Source organism: Rhipicephalus sanguineus, chromosome 1 (assembly GCF_013339695.2).
Source record: "Rhipicephalus sanguineus isolate Rsan-2018 chromosome 1, BIME_Rsan_1.4, whole genome shotgun sequence".
NCBI lineage: Eukaryota > Metazoa > Arthropoda > Arachnida > Ixodida > Ixodidae > Rhipicephalus > Rhipicephalus sanguineus.
The window spans coordinates 452,033-471,078 of NC_051176.1; the positions used below are offsets into that span (position 1 = coordinate 452,033).

Genomic DNA, 19,046 nt, shown 5'->3' on the forward strand with positions numbered 1-19,046 from the left:
TTAGAACATAAAAAAGAGCTCTGTGTACTTACTAGAAATTATGCTTGCGAGAATGGAAATCTGGGCAAGTTTGTAAGAATGCATCAGAGAGTAGGTAGTGCAAAAAATACACAGACACAAGCCAGGAACATAAACATGAGACGAGCGCTACCCTTGAATGCGTGAATGCGGCTTCAGGGCGCTTCACAGTGGCACATGAAGCCACGGCTCATGTTTCCTGCTCACGTTGATTCTGGTTCAGCCGTCTCGTTCAACTCCTGTGGCATAACCTACACCGTCACCACGTGACATCGTAGCTTGGTCAATGGTAGGCTGATCACAGAGACAGTGCAAAACCAGGCGAGGTGCACAAAGCTTTCTGAGGGTGGCGGGGCAGGATAAATACACCGAGAGAGCCTACATGCAGGCTCCCTAATACTACATCGACTGAGAAGAAAAAGAAGCTGGCTTTTGCCTTCCAGTCATTTTAGGCATCAGGGTGATCTTTAACACAGAGGCCAGTTTGTCCAATATAGCAAAGACCACAGGATAATTTGATTCGATAAGGAACTCCACGAGCACATACAACATACTTATTTCTGTGGTTTACACCACGCTTTTTAACACCACGCTATTTTTATCCTCTGCGTTTTTTTTACAACCAGAGCGCAGATTTTTGCTCATTTATTGGGAGCCCTGAAAAGAACACTGACTCCGTAGTGGGCACCAACATTTTCTAACCCATGTACAAGTTTATGCGCATAAGGAATAACTGCGAAGTTCTTTTTATTTTCTTTGACATCACCGTTGGCATTCCGTGCAAAACGTGCTTTTAAAATTCTAATCAGCTTGTCACATACAGCCACGAGGATACAAGATGGGAAACCTGCTTCTTTTAGTCTTGCTTTACAAAGCTAGAGCCCAGCATGTGCAGCTGGCAGGGCTTTCCCAGAGCGGAGTGAGTCAGTGGCTGAGTAGGTGCATCTGAATCTAGCATCTGAAAGGCTTTTCAAAGCTTGCTTCCAAAAGAAATGCTTCTAAATCTTCGTGAACTGCCACTGCACAACGGAAGGTCTGCCACATAGTGTCCTCAAGTGAGAACAGCTGCACTTTTGTGTTTTTCTGCCATCAGATTTCATTAAAAACGGAGGAAGACATGTTTGTGCACTTAAAGTAAGACTAAACATCATGAATACCAAAACAGCGCCTCTGCCAGTTACAAATTTTTTTATTATGACAACTGGTTCTGAGAGGTATCCTGACATTTCGCGAGGGTAACTTAAATCAAAACATAACATGGTCACTTAGCGCCGTCTATGATATACTTTTAAAACCTTCATTCGTTCTTACACGATGACATCATAGAAGAATGGAAGGAATAATCGCAATCAAATTTGACTTATTAATTTTTATTTAGGTGTCCTCATACGAGGTCACTATGCATGAGAGGGTTAAAAAGGCAATGCGCTCGGAACTACGCCGCATCCGAGAACTTACACCAGCAGAGAAGCTGGATAAATTAGGTTTCTGCAACAATTCTGTGCTTGCGTAGTTCGTCTTAGCACCGCCAGGTGGCCCTCCTATCCGGCCTCTCATAGAGTCACTAGGAAAATTCAGAGTATCGCATCTGTTTTCCGCGCGCCGCCGCCAACGCGATTGGCTTGCTTGCATCACGTGACCTCTCGCCGCCATATCCCTTCCAAGCACTTTGGGTGCAGGCGCGTTGAATGCAGAGCGCGGCCGGACATTTAGCAGTACCACGGTCCCTAGAAGTACTTCGTCGCTTTTTTAAACGCGTCATGCAGATGCCAGAGAGTAGCTCACCAGTAACCGAACGTTGCTGGTGAGCTACTCCGGGAATTTCGTATATTTTTGCATTCCGTGTGGGAAACATTAACGTCAAAGAGCGTCGTTGTACGTGGCTGCATAGTTGGCCGCGGAATGAATTCGCCCCCCTCGAGGAACACTCCTTTCTGCATTGAACTACACAAACTTTGCTGGAAAAACTCTCATGCAACAGGATACTTCACCTTTTCGGTTCGCTATGTTCAGCGATATTGAAAACTACATACTACATACCTTTCTATTTGCTCGGATGTTTATATCTCGATCTGTTCAACAGATTGTGCATGTATTTCGAGTTATAAGCGTGTCCCGCACGACAGCGAAATCGAAGACGTATTAAAGTAATAACTGTTTACTGTATACCTTGAAGGCAATTGTCGCATGATCATCTGCCACAGCGCAAAACTGAAGCGTCGAACTCTGTTGATAAACTTAAGTGTATTTTATTTTTTTCAAAAAAAAATGTTGCTAATGCTGCATTGCGCCGAGTGTACCCTTACAATACTGTTTAGTGAGTGAGAAATGGTCACAGCAAAAAAAAAAAAAAAAAGAAAGAAAAAAGAAGAAGAAAGAAAAAAAAAATCGGTTTATCCTCCCACGCACTGAGGGAATCGATTTCATGCGAGCCCTAGCTCTATATACATACTGTGTTGCAGTAGCATGCGCGTTAAAAGTTTTCGGTATGTGGTATTTCTGATCAAAATAACATAAAGCACTGTGCCGAGGAAGTTTTAACAAGAGTGCATTACGAAAAAAAAGTTGAAATTAAAAGCACTGCAGAAACCGAACCCCAGATGCTTATGCCCTGGCAACACCCCCCAAAAAAAACTTTGTAGGAACACAGCAAACTATTTGCAAATGCACTGCAACATTGGGAATATTAAGGAGACAAAAAATAGGTAATGAAACAACTGAGTAGTGACGTCAATCATTTTTGATTTCCTATTTTCTATGTATCTGTTAGGAAATGACAACGTATTCGCAAAATAAGATGCCCCTTACCTACCGCACGCCGATTCGCCCGTGCGTTGGGCTGTTGGCGTTCCGAACCGAGACAAATACTTCACGCACAACTTCCACTTACCGTACACACACCACTTCTATTACATATAACACCCAGCTCAACAGCAAGCATGGTGCGCAAGTAAGGTATGCGTCAGCGATCAGTCGAAGGACGCAATGCTGAATGTTCTCGATGTTCGATAATGTTCTCGAATGCGCTATGAAGTGAACCTGAACACCGACTGCAAAGCCAGCGCAAACAGTCAACATTCACCAGGTGTCGAAATAAATGGCATCTCGCATGGTCATTACGCTAATGCAACTATACAGCTCCGGACCTTGCGAACACACCCGGCCGTGAAACGAAAAGAGACCGATGAAGCCACGAAGAGAGTTCCTGAGCACATGGCAACATTCGCTGCACGTTTCATTAGCTACACCACTTACCGCGCAGTCGATTCATGATTGTCGATGACTCGAAATCACTTCTGATATCCTTTTGAAGAAACACACACACACATATTGCAGTTAAGCCGAGCGTAACACGGCATCGAGGCGAAAAGATCGGTCACTTCTCAACACACGCTACCAATGCAACGGACAGTCCGGAAGGGAAATGGCCGCCGCCGCCCAATGTTGCCCGCGTGCAGCCTACCTTTGCGGTACTCTGAAATTTTCCAGTGACTCTAGCCTCTAACGCTTACGGCTACGGTAACACGGTATGCTAAAACAAAAAAGTGTGTTAACGAACTAAAATTCTATAATGTTGCCTTCACAGGTCCGTGTGACAATGCGAAGCACTTTGCAAAATGTGAGCAAGTTTGGCTACTTCAGCAACACGTTGAGAAAAAATGATTGTAGGTTTGCAGCCGATGCTCTCTTGGCTTGGCAGCGGAGCTGTGGGTGTCACAGCTTGTTGCACGTCACTCTAATGTGGTCTGATGTCACTAAAACTTTTGTTCCGCTTCCTACACAGTGACGTCGGTGGTAGTCACGCTAACGATGGGAAATCGATCGCAAGAATGAGCACTTAGGCACATTTTGGAAGTGACTTTAAGTATATTCTAAATGACTGGTGCATCCAACACTTCGTGCTGAGTGTCCTTGCATACAGTGGAAGCCTACAGCAGACTTTTTATACACTCAAACTTCGATATAACGAACATGGATATAACGAATTATCGGTTATAGCGAAGTAGATGAAGAATAGTCTTGTCACAGATACAGTGTTACCAATAAACGCTTATAACAAATTTTCGGATATAACGAAGTTATTTTCGTGGCAGATGTGACTTTGCTACAATGAGGTTTGAGTGTAGCATCAAAATTTGTTGTCTCAACCCCTTTAATTAGCGCGTGTATGCTTCATACCCTCTCCTCCAAACCAAAAAAGGGGTGGAAAGGGCAAAAGCGAAAAAAGAAACTGACAGTGAAAAAAAAAAGCATGCGGTGGTGGTCGGGTATTTGCAATGCCCATAGACTGTCACGCCAGGAAGCGGGTGTCAGGAGAACCCCCACGAGGAAGACCAGCAGACGACAAACTGGCAGCTCTGGCAGCCGCTCTCTTGTTCAACTGTGCTAGTCCGATTGTTAGCGCATGGGCAGCAAAGAAAAACTATGACTTTGCATGTTTCCTGCACCAGTGAACAAACTGGGCCCTCCCTGGCATGAGAAATCTGATTTGTTCTTGCGAGACGTTAAGTTTCCGTGAAAATACGTGGCAATTAAGTCTGCAGACGTCCGGGCGCTGTTGCTATAAGTCGCGCTTTCAATGATAGCCCACAGCGTACACATTTCAGCTTCGCGAGATTTTCTGTAGCCATGTAGGTTAGTTTATGTTTTTTTCATGCTCATAAGTTACTTTCATTGCATTTAATGTATAATATCCCTGAGTGAGATCAAAATAAGAGCATAATTTTTTCTAATGCATCGCATGTAGCGCACCTTATTGTGGACATTATGCAGCGCCGCATGCCGCGAACACGCTCAAGCTCAACCAGCGGACGCGAAAGGGTTAGAGCGATGAAACATGCAGTTATGGCCACGATCCACGTCTCTCTGCTAACTTCACCTGTACTTAACTGGTACCTACCGAACGGCACTGTTTGACAAATTTTCGCAACGTCAAATTCTTCTACATTTCGAAAAGCATACGCGTGCATTCTTTTCGATATTCATGCTTTGATCGTGCTGATCGAAGCATGGCTATGACACAGGCGCTACTGAATGAGATGTTGAATGCTTGTGTACTGTTGAAGAAGTAATTCCACATTCCTGACTGCGCAACTAACGATGATGGCGTAATATGTTTGGAAACCATCAACCCGTTAAACATGCGGTGATGGCACTACTCGCTAGCGGCCTACTACTGCGGCAAATCCGTCAGGGAGGCGTACTACCTCGGAGTGCCACTCAGTTCACACGTCAATTCTAGTTTATGCAGTTTTCTGTAGCACGTACAGGATGTCACGAAGGATCATTGATGTATGGTAACAGAGCTGAAATATAACCTTTCACACCGCGGCAAATAATTAGGTGGAGAGCATTTAGCGCTTTCCATCGTTTGGGAAAGTACCCTGGTCTCATATACATTTCAGTGCAGCTCATGAACTCATCCGGTGAAACTGGCACGGGCCGTACGTCCACACATCCTCTCTGTTTCTATGCTAACAAACGGGTTGACCCTCCTCTGGGCGCCATCCACAGCGCGCCACCTAGTTCATGAGCATTGTGAAGTCGTGTCGAAGGGTTCTGCTATGCTAGGAGCTGCTTGGCAGATGCCCGTTTTCTGTGACGCATTGCCGCCCATTTGTGTGCGGACCATCCCCGAGGCTAAACAGCTCCGCTGCTGAAAGCTCAGAGAACGAAAGCGGGTCTCGGTGCAAACAGAGGGGGGCGAAAGGTCTGTCAGCAGTTTGAAACAGAGCTATTCTTGCAATGTGATCGCATGCCCGCGCTCTAAGGCGAGCAGGCGAAACACCGGCGGCCGCGAAGCGAAAAAACAGAAAAAAAGTTTCGCCGCAAGGGCGAAGCAATGAATGCGATAGTAGCAACAAATTGGAATGCCACACAACGAACAGCAAGCAGCTTGAAACTTGGAGCGCGCTGCTCAGTTAAGCCTAAAGGACACACAAAAATGATCGCAAACTAGCAACTGTCACAGCTCGACAACGGCAGCGCGCTGCTCTAACACGAAGGACGCACGAAAAGAACGCACAGGTATACATAAGACGAGCGCAAACTAACAACTGTCACAGATGTTACTTTGTGTTTGAGCAGCGCGCTGCAAGTGTAGACTATGCACAACCAACAAGCCCCTACTTTGGCTGTTCTAGCTAGCAGTCCACTCCTTTCGCAAATGGGCCGCTGCAGCAAGCGAAGCGACCTTCGTGCAGTTTACAGCTTCCACGCAAACTTCGCGGTGAAAGCACAAGACGTACAAACCCTCACGAGATAGGAGCGTGAGCACGGACGACCACGGCCTGCAGGTTAAAGTACAGGTAGGAGGCCCAGGCACATCCCAACTCCAACAAAACACGAGTGAGGCAACAACCTTTAAAGTGTGCTCTTTGCGCCATCTCGCGGGTGATAGTGAACATGCTGAAGCACCTCCGAGCTCTGCGCACTGGCAGCAGTAAATAGTGTATATAAACAGCTCGCCGTTGGTATGCTGGAGGACGTATGCTGCGTGGCCGAGTTGTCTAACGCAGCGCGCTGTGCAGCGAGGGGTCGCATGTTCGAATCTTCGGTCACGCACTTCAGAAAATATTTCTTCTGAATTACTTTTCTTTGTGGCTTTTATATATATACATACATATGTATACAGTCACGGTCAAAATGTTGGAGACCACGGGAGCGTGCGACAAATACCGCGGTGCCTTCTGATGGCTGCTTGCGAAGCTCGAGTGCGTGCACTGCGTACGTGCATCCTTGTTTACATGCCAGCCTGCTTGTTCGCTCACTTCAACAGCGTGCGCACGGGAACGCCAGAGAAAGCACACAAGGTGTTCCCTTCTGCAGTCGCCCTTGTAGCACCGAGAGACGATATCATGATGAAACTACGTAACTTGTACTGGCACTGATCTGTGCGCTGCACGCCCTGTTCTCAGACGCGCTGCGGCGTGGAAATCATGCTTTGTGTCAGTTTTCCTCAAATCGACATATATGCTAAGATTACCCTGCAGGTTAAGCCAAGATAATTACAGCCAAGCCTAACTAAGCCTACAGTGCCCGTTAAAGACCACCACCTGGTCAAAATTTCCGGAGCCCTTTACTACAGCGTGCCTCATAATCATATCGTGGTTTTGGCACGTAAAACCCTAGATATAAGCTCCCCAAGCATCGCTTAGTGGCACTGCTACTCTTGACAGGCAGCGCCACCTCTGGCAGAGAAATAGAAACTGGGGGCAAACAACGCGCGTTTTCCCTTCTCTCCAATGCGCTGCCGCTCGCTTTCGTGCACGTGCAGAGCTCTTGCGGCACCTCACAATGTATAGCCTTCAGTGCAATTTCAAAAAGGTCTCCCAGCTGGACAGGCACTTCCGAAAGGCAAACTTAATCACAGGAGAAAGGCTCGTCAATCAAGTTTATAGTGAAGAGCAGACGATTGGCGACGCCGACAACCTACTCAATGCGAAATGCATTTTCCAAGTCGCGATAACAACGTGTAGGATGGATACCTCGAGGTAAGTCTCATTCTATCATGTTAAAGATGCGTAATGGTCCATATGCACTGCGAAATGAAGCCGTGCATGCTATCAATGTTCTGCGTTGTGGGGTACGAAGCATATGATTGTTGTTTTGATATGGCATGCTTGCAGTAGCAGCCGTGTACTTTCATGAACAAACGTTTGCAGCATGCTTAAAAAGGAAATTATACGGTCATGGCACTACAAAAGTGTGAGAAGGTTAGAGTCAAGTCCTCCATGCCACTGGAGCATCACCTGCCGACATAGACGTGAGGCAGCCAGCTGAGCTTTAACCAATGTGCAAGTTGAACTGCTCGCCTCGTTTTTTCAGCTCTCACGTCATGCTTCCACTTTCTTTTTATGAGAATATTGACTGTACAGGCGTATAAAACCTGCTGCGCGAACGCGGCTAGAAAATCGCACAAACTCAGAAGGTTGCTGATGCAAGGTGGCAACTGCAAAGCATGTAATAAGTGTCAGTTATATTTGGCGGCTTAAATATATAGATCACCCGAATAAAGTGACAAAAGAAAGCAAACCAGCAGTGTGATGTCAAGGTTTGCCGAAAATGAACAGACGTCCGTTCCGGCGTGATAAAGCAGCCTTCCCGACGCGTAATTCCAGACGCCGAACTTCTGACAATGTGCCGAGTTCAGTTGAATTACACCAACTGTGCAACGCTGACCGCGGTATAACGCGTGTGAACATATGACACCAACAGGTAGGCCTCACGAACACGGGGAATTAAAACACACAAAGTTGGTTCACCTACAACCGTAACTCGATTTTCGCAATGCGATAAGACAGCGAGTAATCATTGCTGTAGTTTTCGCGTGCATGCGCAGTGTTATGTACCGTTTCAGGTAGTCGAAACGAACGAATGCGATGAACTGAGACAGCCAAAACATAAGGCGAGACAGCTCTGTCAGCTATATAAGACGTACTTGCATTTCCTTATTGCGGTGATCCACGCTTGTCACCTTTATTTCTCGTGCGACATGCCCGGGAACTGATAGTTTCAGACGTGAATCGCATGCCTTGGTGTTGTCTGCACTGTAGTGGCATTTCGCCAGAGCTTCTCTCCAGAGCCACAGGGTGGCGCTGTCGTCGCCCAGTAAACTTGAGCTTGGGTTCCCTATTATTTAAGCCTGGTTGGACGTGTTAGCACCTAACTGGATAAACATAATTCAGCTAATTGGCTAGTAAGGTTGAGCGTGGCAAATCTTACCTAGCCAAGCCTAATTAGGACTAATTAGTGCTGATTAAGACTAATCCTAATTATTGCTAATTAACTAAATAGCTAGTTCAGCCCAGCCTGGGTGCCTCAAGGCTAAGCCCAGCTAATTAGGCTAATTAAGCAAATAAAGTAATGGAATTGTGTTGATTCAGTGCTCCTCCATGATGGCTAATCGATACCCAATCAATACCGTTTGATAAGCTAGTAGCCAAAACTTCATTTACGAGAGAGATCACTTGAACACTTCATGCAGCCATGTGTGAATGCACGTATCAATCGACCTAGCAACACTCAGCAAAACTTAGAAAAACTTTATTTCAGGCAAACTGCTCCGTGCTTCCGCGGCGATTGCACAAGTGGCACATTGCGCTTTCTATGGTGTTCCGGTGTGCACGCAGTTAAAACCAGCAGGCTGGCAGGTAAATAACGACGCACGTACGCAGTGTGCGCTCTCGAGCTTCGCAAGCCGCCGTGAGATGGTGCTGCGGTACCCTTTACCACAATGCACATGCTGCGGGGAAGATAAGGAAACTGCGGAGCATCTTCTGATTGAATGTGGAGATATCCACCCAGGTGTACGTTTGGGCACGAGCCTACATGAAGCCTTGGGTTTTAGAGATGACAATGGAAAGCTGAACACACCCGCAATTGAAAGAAGTAAGAGACGGTTCACCGCCTCGTTATAAAGGGGACGCTCATAGCATCCATTCGTCCATCCATACGCTCTCATGGTCTCCAAAATTTTGACCGCGAATGTATATACAGAACATGATGGCGCCGACGACGAACGAAAACCCCCGAGAGTGTCTATATAACTGCGATCGGATTAAACGGCAGTCTGCAAACGCGCTCGGAAAACAACGTGGGCCCGATGTACAGCAACAAACCGCGTGCTCGGAGCCCGGAGGCCAAGCTAGTGCCCGTAGAGTGAGGTAGATGTTGCGGTGTGGTTGGCAGCTTACGTTGGGCCGTCTGTTCGCCAAGCTTCCATGACAGATAACGCCGTACCGAACAAGTGCCGACATTGACCAAAGGGCCGGCCAAGTTTGCTTGGGAAGGGCGTTTCGCTGCAGAATTATGGTTGTCAAAAGGAAGCAATGCCTGAGAATGATAACTTCACGGTGATAAGCACGATTCCTAAAAGAAAGGCTTAATCTGCCTTTTAAATTTTCTTCTGCTGCCCTCTGCCAGTTTGGTAGCGGACAAACAACTGGTATCACCAGAATGAAAGTCTCCGAGATAAAGAGCCGTTTCGTGACTTTTCCGCTAGCGAAAGGGCGCATGTGTCGCAGCATGGTGAAAAAGGTGGATTCTTACTGGTTTTCACTGTGTATGTACCAGACAAATTCAAGAGCCCCCTTCCAAAAGTTTATACCTGTTGGCTGGGGTGCATTAAACTTGGGAATAAGGATGACTGTTTACATTTTCTGTCTCTCGGGGACCGGAAGTTTGATTGAAGTATGTAAAGTGTTACCTGGCACATTAGGATGCTGTGCCACTGCTTTCGGTAATTTCTTCGCTGTGTCCACGCGATGCCCATTTAATCTTATTAACAGGCTATACTGTTTCACCAATGTACTGTTTGTGACGATATGAACATTCGATCATGTAGATAAAGTTTGAACTAGTGCAGGTAAAACTAGATTTTATAGGGGGTATGCACTGAGCCTCGATCCGCTAGGCGGCAACACCATTGCCGCGCCATCTTGGAGGTTTGTTCGTATACGTCGTCCGTGCTGCGTGTTTCCCCGACCTTCAGAAATACGCACATGCTCGACGCGGCTCACTATGCCGATAAGAATTGGGCGTGCAAACAATGCAAAATTCAGAAACGTGCAAGAAGCGGATAGCAAAGCCAAGAGAGAGCAAGGGCACGTCAAAAATTTCGTGTCCAACTTAAGATGACCGCACGCGTGACGCACCACGCCATCATCTGCCAGCTGCCAGAAAGAAATCGTTCGGACAGTCCCGGGCTGTCCGCAGACCGTCAGGCACGCGAAAAACGAACATGCATCCGAGCGGTCCTGGACCAGTGGGCGGAACTTCCGGTTGGTCCCAAGGAAAAACGAATGCAGCGCCGGCGTACAGGGCCGTCCGGAGCCGTCTAGGACGTGTAAATCGAAGATTATTAGTGGGGTTTTGTGGCGCAAGGGCCACGGGTGGCCAAAGAGCACCATGGCTTTTATGTGGTGTTAGCGATGACCAATGATTATGATGACAGGATGTATTATGGCTGTATAGAGGCCTAAAATCACGCGCTATGTAGAAAAGTGTAAAAGGTGTGTATAGAGTATAAAATTATGGCAGTGATACGTGATGTGATCTATAGGTGTAGAATGAATTACAGGTGAGCACGATATCTACAAGCGAGAAATGGGAAAATAGCACGAATTCCTCCTCAAGGCCTTTGAGGCCAAAGGCGGGGACGCAGGTGCTTTCTGTAATGTAGCTACCGCAGCAACAACCTCTTTTCAGAGGTCGTGCTAAGGATTGCCTGGGTACATGACGTGAAAGCTATGGACTTCTTTCAAAAACGCGAACAGTGACTGATGTTTAAGAATCGGTTCCCTACCGATGAACATTGATGGGTAAAATGGTATTTGTTGTAGGCAGGGTAATGGAAAGTGTTGTTTTCTAAGCGTGTCTAATTCTTTACACTGGATTAAGATGCGAAGCAAGGTTAGTGCTTCACCACATCTCTCACAAATGTGGATCACCACAGGACAGAAGGTATGAGTGTGTACTGTGTGTGTGTGTCCTGTCCTTAGCCTTGTAAGTGTTACTTCTGTGCGGCGTGATTTTGATACTAGTGGCCAATTACCAAGGTGCGGCTTGATAACGTGTAGTTTGTTTTGTCTATGCTTATCCCATGTGCTCTGCCAATAGGCCCTGAGCTTTTTTTTAGATGCGAAGCATCTCATGGCAGAGTTCAATCCGGTGGTGGTGGTGGTGTGCGGCGTGACCAGCCCTACTGCGCATGCGCAAACCCTCACCACACACCTCCTCTCCACTCCCCATCTCATATCCCTCTCCCCCTCTCATGCGCCTCACGAGTAGGCAGCAGCTACACCTCCAGCGTCTTGACGTGGCACGAGCGGCCGATGGTCGTCTCTGCTTCTGTGGCTCTAGACGCGGGGCGCTCGTGCTCTCCTTCCTCCTGCGACGAGTAGGCAGCAGCGACGCCTCCGGTGTCTTGACGTGGCACGAGCGGCCGATGGTCGTCTCTGCTTCTGTGGCTCTAGACGCGGGGCGCTCGTGCTCTCCTTCCTCCTGCGACGAGCAGGCAGGAGCGACGCTTCCGGCGTCTTGACGTGGCACGAGCGGCCGATGGTCGTCTCTGCTTCTGTGGCTCTAGACGCGGGGCGCTCGTGCTCTCCTTCCTCCTGCGACGAGCAGGCAGGAGCGACGCTTCCGGCGTCTTGACGTGGCACGAGCGGCCGATGGTCGTCTCTGCTTCTGTGGCTCTAGACGCGGGGCACTCGTGCTCTCCTTCCTCCTGCGACGAGTAGGCAGGAGCGACGCCTCCGGCGTCTTGACGTGGCACGAGCGGCCGATGGTCGTCTCTGCTTCTGTGGCTCTAGACGCGGGGCACTCGTGCTCTCCTTCCTCCTGCGACGAGCAGGCAGGAGCGACGCTTCCGGCGTCTTGACGTGGCACGAGCGGCCGATGGTCGTCTCTGCTTCTGTGGCTATAGACGCGGGGCACTCGTGCTCTCCTTCCTCCTGCGACGAGTAGGCAGGAGCGACGCCTCCGGCGTCTTGACGTGGCACGAGCGGCCGATGGCCGTCTCTGCTTCTGTGGCTCTAGATGCGGGGCGCTCGTGCTCTCCTTCCTCCTGCGACGAGTAGGCAGGAGCGACGCCTCCGGCGTCTTGACGTGGCACGAGCGGCCGATGGTCGTCTCTGCTTCTGTGGCTCTAGACGCGGGGCACTCGTGCTCTCCTTCCTCCTGCGACGAGCAGGCAGGAGCGACGCTTCCGGCGTCTTGACGTGGCACGAGCGGCCGATGGTCGTCTCTGCTTCTGTGGCTATAGACGCGGGGCCCTCGTGCTCTCCTTCCTCCTGCGACGAGTAGGCAGGAGCGACGCCTCCGGCGTCTTGACGTGGCACGAGCGGCCGATGGCCGTCTCTGCTTCTGTGGCTCTAGATGCGGGGCGCTCGTGCTCTCCTTCCTCCTGCGACGAGCAGGCAGGAGCGACGCTTCCGGCGTCTTGACGTGGCACGAGCGGCCGATGGTCGTCTCTGCTTCTGTGGCTCTAGACGCGGGGCACTCGTGCTCTCCTTCCTCCTGCGACGAGTAGGCAGGAGCGACGCCTCCGGCGTCTTGACGTGGCACGAGCGGCCGATGGCCGTCTCTGCTTCTGTGGCTATAGACGCGGGGCCCTCGTGCTCTCCTTCCTCCTGCGACGAGTAGGCAGGAGCGACGCCTCCGGCGTCTTGACGTGGCACGAGCGGCCGATGGCCGTCTCTGCTTCTGTGGCTCTAGATGCGGGGCGCTCGTGCTCTCCTTCCTCCTGCGACAAGCAGGCAGGAGCGACGCTTCCGGCGTCTTGACGTGGCACGAGCGGCCGATGGTCGTCTCTGCTTCTGTGGCTCTAGACGCGGGGCACTCGTGCTCTCCTTCCTCCTGCGACGAGTAGGCAGGAGCGACGCCTCCGGCGTCTTGACGTGGCACGAGCGGCCGATGGTCGTCTCTGCTTCTGTGGCTCTAGACGCGGGGCACTCATGCTCTCCTTCCTCCTGCGACGAGCAGGCAGGAGCGACGCTTCCGGCGTCTTGACGTGGCACGAGCGGCCGATGGTCGTCTCTGCTTCTGTGGCTCTAGACGCGGGGCACTCGTGCTCTCCTTCCTCCTGCGACGAGTAGGCAGGAGCGACGCCTCCGGCGTCTTGACGTGGCACGAGCGGCCGATGGCCGTCTCTGCTTCTGTGGCTCTAGATGCGGGGCGCTCGTGCTCTCCTTCCTCCTGCGACGAGCAGGCAGGAGCGACGCTTCCGGCGTCTTGACGTGGCACGAGCGGCCGATGGTCGTCTCTGCTTCTGTGGCTCTAGACGCGGGGCACTCGTGCTCTCCTTCCTCCTGCGACGAGCAGGCAGGAGCGACGCTTCCGGCGTCTTGACGTGGCACGAGCGGCCGATGGTCGTCTCTGCTTCTGTGGCTATAGACGCGGGGCCCTCGTGCTCTCCTTCCTCCTGCGACGAGTAGGCAGGAGCGACGCCTCCGGCGTCTTGACGTGGCACGAGCGGCCGATGGCCGTCTCTGCTTCTGTGGCTCTAGACGCGGGGCGCTCGTGCTCTCCTTCCTCCTGCGACGAGCAGGCAGGAGCGACGCTTCCGGCGTCTTGACGTGGCACGAGCGGCCGATGGTCGTCTCTGCTTCTGTGGCTCTAGACGCGGGGCACTCGTGCTCTCCTTCCTCCTGCGACGAGTAGGCAGGAGCGACGCCTCCGGCGTCTTGACGTGGCACGAGCGGCCGATGGCCGTCTCTGCTTCTGTGGCTCTAGATGCGGGGCGCTCGTGCTCTCCTTCCTCCTGCGACGAGCAGGCAGGAGCGACGCTTCCGGCGTCTTGACGTGGCACGAGCGGCCGATGGTCGTCTCTGCTTCTGTGGCTCTAGACGCGGGGCACTCGTGCTCTCCTTCCTCCTGCGACGAGTAGGCAGGAGCGACGCCTCCGGCGTCTTGACGTGGCACGAGCGGCCGATGGCCGTCTCTGCTTCTGTGGCTATAGACGCGGGGCCCTCGTGCTCTCCTTCCTCCTGCGACGAGTAGGCAGGAGCGACGCCTCCGGCGTCTTGACGTGGCACGAGCGGCCGATGGTCATCTCTGCTTCTGTGGCTCTAGATGCGGGGTGCTCGTGCTCTCCTTCCTCCTGCGACGAGTAGGCAGGAGCGAAGCCTCCGGCGTCTTGACGTGGCACGAGCGGCCGATGGCCGTCTCTGCTTCTGTGGCTCTAGATGCGGGGCGCTCGTGCTCTCCTTCCTCCTGCGACGAGTAGGCAGGAGCGACGCCTCCGGCGTCTTGACGTGGCACGAGCGGCCGATGGTCGTCTCTGCTTCTGTAGCTGTAGACGCGGGGCGCTGGTGCTCTCCTTCCTCCTGCGACGAGCAGGCAGGAGCGACGCTTCCGGCGTCTTGACGTGGCAGAGCGGCCGATGGTCGTCTCTGCTTCTGTGGCTCTAGACGCGGGGCACTCGTGCTCTCCTTCCTCCTGCGACGAGTAGGCAGGAGCGACGCCTCCGGCGTCTTGACGTGGCACGAGCGGCCGATGGTCATCTCTGCTTCTGTGGCTCTAGATGCGGGGTGCTCGTGCTCTCCTTCCTCCTGCGACGAGTAGGCAGGAGCGACGCCTCCGGCGTCTTGACGTGGCACGAGCGGCCGATGGCCGTCTCTGCTTCTGTGGCTCTAGATGCGGGGCGCTCGTGCTCTCCTTCCTCCTGCGACGAGTAGGCAGAAGCGACGCCTCCGGCGTCTTGACGTGGCACGAGCGGCCGATGGTCGTCTCTGCTTCTGTAGCTGTAGACGCGGGGCCCTCGTGCTCTCCTTCCTCCTGCGACGAGCAGGCAGGAGCGACGCTTCCGGCGTCTTGACGTGGCAGAGCGGCCGATGGTCGTCTCTGCTTCTGTGGCTCTAGATGCGGGGCGCTCGTGCTCTCCTTCCTCCTGCGACGAGTAGGCAGAAGCGACGCCTCCGGCGTCTTGACGTGGCACGAGCGGCCGATGGTCGTCTCTGCTTCTGTAGCTGTAGACGCGGGGCCCTCGTGCTCTCCTTCCTCCTGCGACGAGCAGGCAGGAGCGACGCTTCCGGCGTCTTGACGTGGCAGAGCGGCCGATGGTCGTCTCTGCTTCTGTGGCTCTAGACGCGGGGCACTCGTGCTCTCCTTCCTCCTGCGACGAGTAGGCAGGAGCGACGCCTCCGGCGTCTTGACGTGGCACGAGCGGCCGATGGCCGTCTCTGCTTCTGTGGCTCTAGATGCGGGGCGCTCGTGCTCTCCTTCCTCCTGCGACGAGTAGGCAGAAGCGACGCCTCCGGCGTCTTGACGTGGCACGAGCGGCCGATGGCCGTCTCTGCTTCTGTGGCTCTAGATGCGGGGCGCTGGTGCTCTCCTTCCTCCTGCGACGAGCAGGCAGGAGCGACGCTTCCGGCGTCTTGACGTGGCAGAGCGGCCGATGGTCGTCTCTGCTTCTGTGGCTCTAGACGCGGGGCACTCGTGCTCTCCTTCCTCCTGCGACGAGTAGGCAGGAGCGACGCCTCCGGCGTCTTGACGTGGCACGAGCGGCCGATGGCCGTCTCTGCTTCTGTGGCTCTAGATGCGGGGCGCTCGTGCTCTCCTTCCTCCTGCGACGAGTAGGCAGAAGCGACGCCTCCGGCGTCTTGACGTGGCACGAGCGGCCGATGGTCGTCTCTGCTTCTGTAGCTGTAGACGCGGGGCCCTCGTGCTCTCCTTCCTCCTGCGACGAGCAGGCAGGAGCGACGCTTCCGGCGTCTTGACGTGGCAGAGCGGCCGATGGTCGTCTCTGCTTCTGTGGCTCTAGACGCGGGGCACTCGTGCTCTCCTTCCTCCTGCGACGAGTAGGCAGGAGCGACGCCTCCGGCGTCTTGACGTGGCACGAGCGGCCGATGGCCGTCTCTGCTTCTGTGGCTATAGACGCGGGGCCCTCGTGCTCTCCTTCCTCCTGCGACGAGTAGGCAGGAGCGACGCCTCCGGCGTCTTGACGTGGCACGAGCGGCCGATGGTCATCTCTGCTTCTGTGGCTCTAGATGCGGGGTGCTCGTGCTCTCCTTCCTCCTGCGACGAGTAGGCAGGAGCGACGCCTCCGGCGTCTTGACGTGGCACGAGCGGCCGATGGCCGTCTCTGCTTCTGTGGCTCTAGATGCGGGGCGCTCGTGCTCTCCTTCCTCCTGCGACGAGTAGGCAGGAGCGACGCCTCCGGCGTCTTGATGATGATGATTAGTGGGGTTTTGTGGCGCAAGGGCCATGGGTGGCCAAAGAGCGCCATGTCTTCTGTGTGGTGTTGGCGATGACCAATGATTTCGATGACAGGGTGTATTTTGGCTGTATAGAGGCCTAAAATCACGCGCTCTAAAGAAGCGTAAAAGGGGTGTATAAGGTATAAAATTATGGCAGTGACAAGTGATGTGATCTATGGGTGTGGGATGAATGACGAGTGAGTATGGTATTTACAAGTGAGAGGCGGGAAAACAGCACGAATGCCTTCTCAAGGCCTTTGAGCCCAAAGGCCGGGAGGCAGGTGCTTCCTTTGAAAGAATTACCGCAGCAGCAGCCTCAATGATGAGACCGCGCTACGGAGCGCCTGGAAAAATAACATTGAAATTTACGTCCTTGAGATATTCACAGAGGGACTGATACTTGTGTGGATTCGAGGCACGCCTGTAGCCTTTGCGCGGGCATTTGCCGTCTGCTAACCCATTTTCTCCCCGTTCCCTCCCGCGGCGGCAATGTGGCGCCATCTTGCGCCATGCGCCGCCGGGTTCTCGTGGTGGCGCTGTACGCGATTTCTGAATTCGCGAGATCCGGTGCACGCTGGGACAGCTCTCGCTCTCTGTCTCCTGGGCCAGCGAACGGTGAGGTCGCGTTTTCCTTGCGCTCCGACGTCCCCTTTGGGAATCGCCGGACTGTAGCCTGCCTGGGTGCCTTGACATCCTTGGCAGGCGTGTCTACCGTTGCGCTAGCTTCTGTCCGTACGCTAAGCCAAAGGCGGTGCCAAGTGTTCGTGCGTGGTCGTACCACGCTGAGCCGCACTTGCCGGAGGCCCACGTGTGCGGAGATTTGCCCTAACTCTCGCGACAAGGCCCAGTGGTCATCGCGAGAGTGCGCAGCATAGCCGCTCAGGACCGTTTCCCGAGCGGCGTGTCAAAGCTCGCCATTGCGAGCTGCGACGTGCTCCGCGGAACCCCCTTGTGCGCCGTCTGCCTGCGGGGGCCCTGTGCTCCCCGCGTCCCGGGAGCGGACGTGGTGCTTCGTTGGGGTGCCGCCGAAAGGCAAATAAAGTGTTTGTGTGTTATTTGGTCGAACACTGTGTTTCTGTCGCGCGGCGTTTGGCGCCTTTGTTAGCTGAACGCGCGCGGAGCGGTGCGCGTACGTAAGCAGGCATCGGCACACGCGGCCCTGTGGCTCGCTAAGCCTGAACCCGCGGTGGTCTCTACTCCGGTGAGTTTTGAGGTCACCACATACTTAAAAGAGGTTCTTTGCCAACGAACACATCGGGATGGAGTGGAAACTGGAGGTATATTGATGAGAAATGCTTCTTCCTGAGAGCGTCTAGTTCCCTGCATTGCAGTAGGAGCCTCCGGCGTCTTGACGTGGCACGAGCGGTTGATGGCCATCTCTGCTTCTGTGGCTCTAGACGCGGGGCGCTCGTGCTCTCCTTCCTCCTGCGATGAGTAGGCAGGAGCGACGCCTCCGGCGTCTTGACATGGCACGAGCGGCCGATGGCCGTCTCTGCTTCTGTGGCTATAGACGCGGGGCCCTCGTGCTCTCCTTCCTCCTGCGACGAGTAGGCAGGAGCAACGCCTCCGGCGTCTTGACGTGGCACGAGCGGCCGATGGCCGTCTCTGCTTCTGTGGCTCTAGACGCGGGGCGCTCGTGCTCTCCTTCCTCGTGCGACGATTAGGCAGGAGCGACGCCTCTGGCGTCTTGACGTGGCACGAGCGGCCGATGGCCGTCTCTGCTTCTGTGGCTCTAGACGCGGGGCGCTCGTGCTCTCCTTCCTCCTGCGACGAGTAGGCAGAAGCGACGCCTCCGGCGTCTTGACGTGGCACGAGCGGCCGATGGTCGTCTCTGCTTCTGTAGCTGTAGACGCGGGGCGCTGGTGCTCTCCTTCCTCCTGCGACGAGTAGGCAGCAGCGGCGCCTCCGGCGTCTTGACGTGGCACGAGCGGCCGATGGCCGTCTCTGCTTCTGTGGCTCTAGACGCGGGGCGCTCGTGCTCTCCTTCCTCCTGCGATGAGTAGGCAGCAGTGGCGCCTCCGGCGTCTTGACATGGCACGAGCGGCCGATGGTCGTCTCTGCTTCTGTGGCTCTAGACGTGGGGTGCTCGTGCTCTCCTTCCTCGTGCGACGATTAGGCAGGAGCGACGCCTCTGGCGTCTTGACGTGGCACGAGCGGCCGATGGCCGTCTCTGCTTCTGTGGCTCTAGACGCGGGGCGCTCGTGCTCTCCTTCCTCCTGCGACGAGTAGGCAGAAGCGACGCCTCCGGCGTCTTGACGTGGCACGAGCGGCCGATGGTCGTCTCTGCTTCTGTAGCTGTAGACGCGGGGCGCTGGTGCTCTCCTTCCT

General features: G+C 53.6%; 1 protein-coding gene across 2 annotated transcripts in view; it reads right to left on the reverse strand.

Annotated features, from left to right (window-relative positions):
• LOC119389128 (sphingosine-1-phosphate lyase) overlaps positions 1 to 19,046 on the reverse strand; it is a 369,711-nt gene that overhangs the window by 248,127 nt on the left and 102,538 nt on the right. The window lies entirely within an intron of this gene.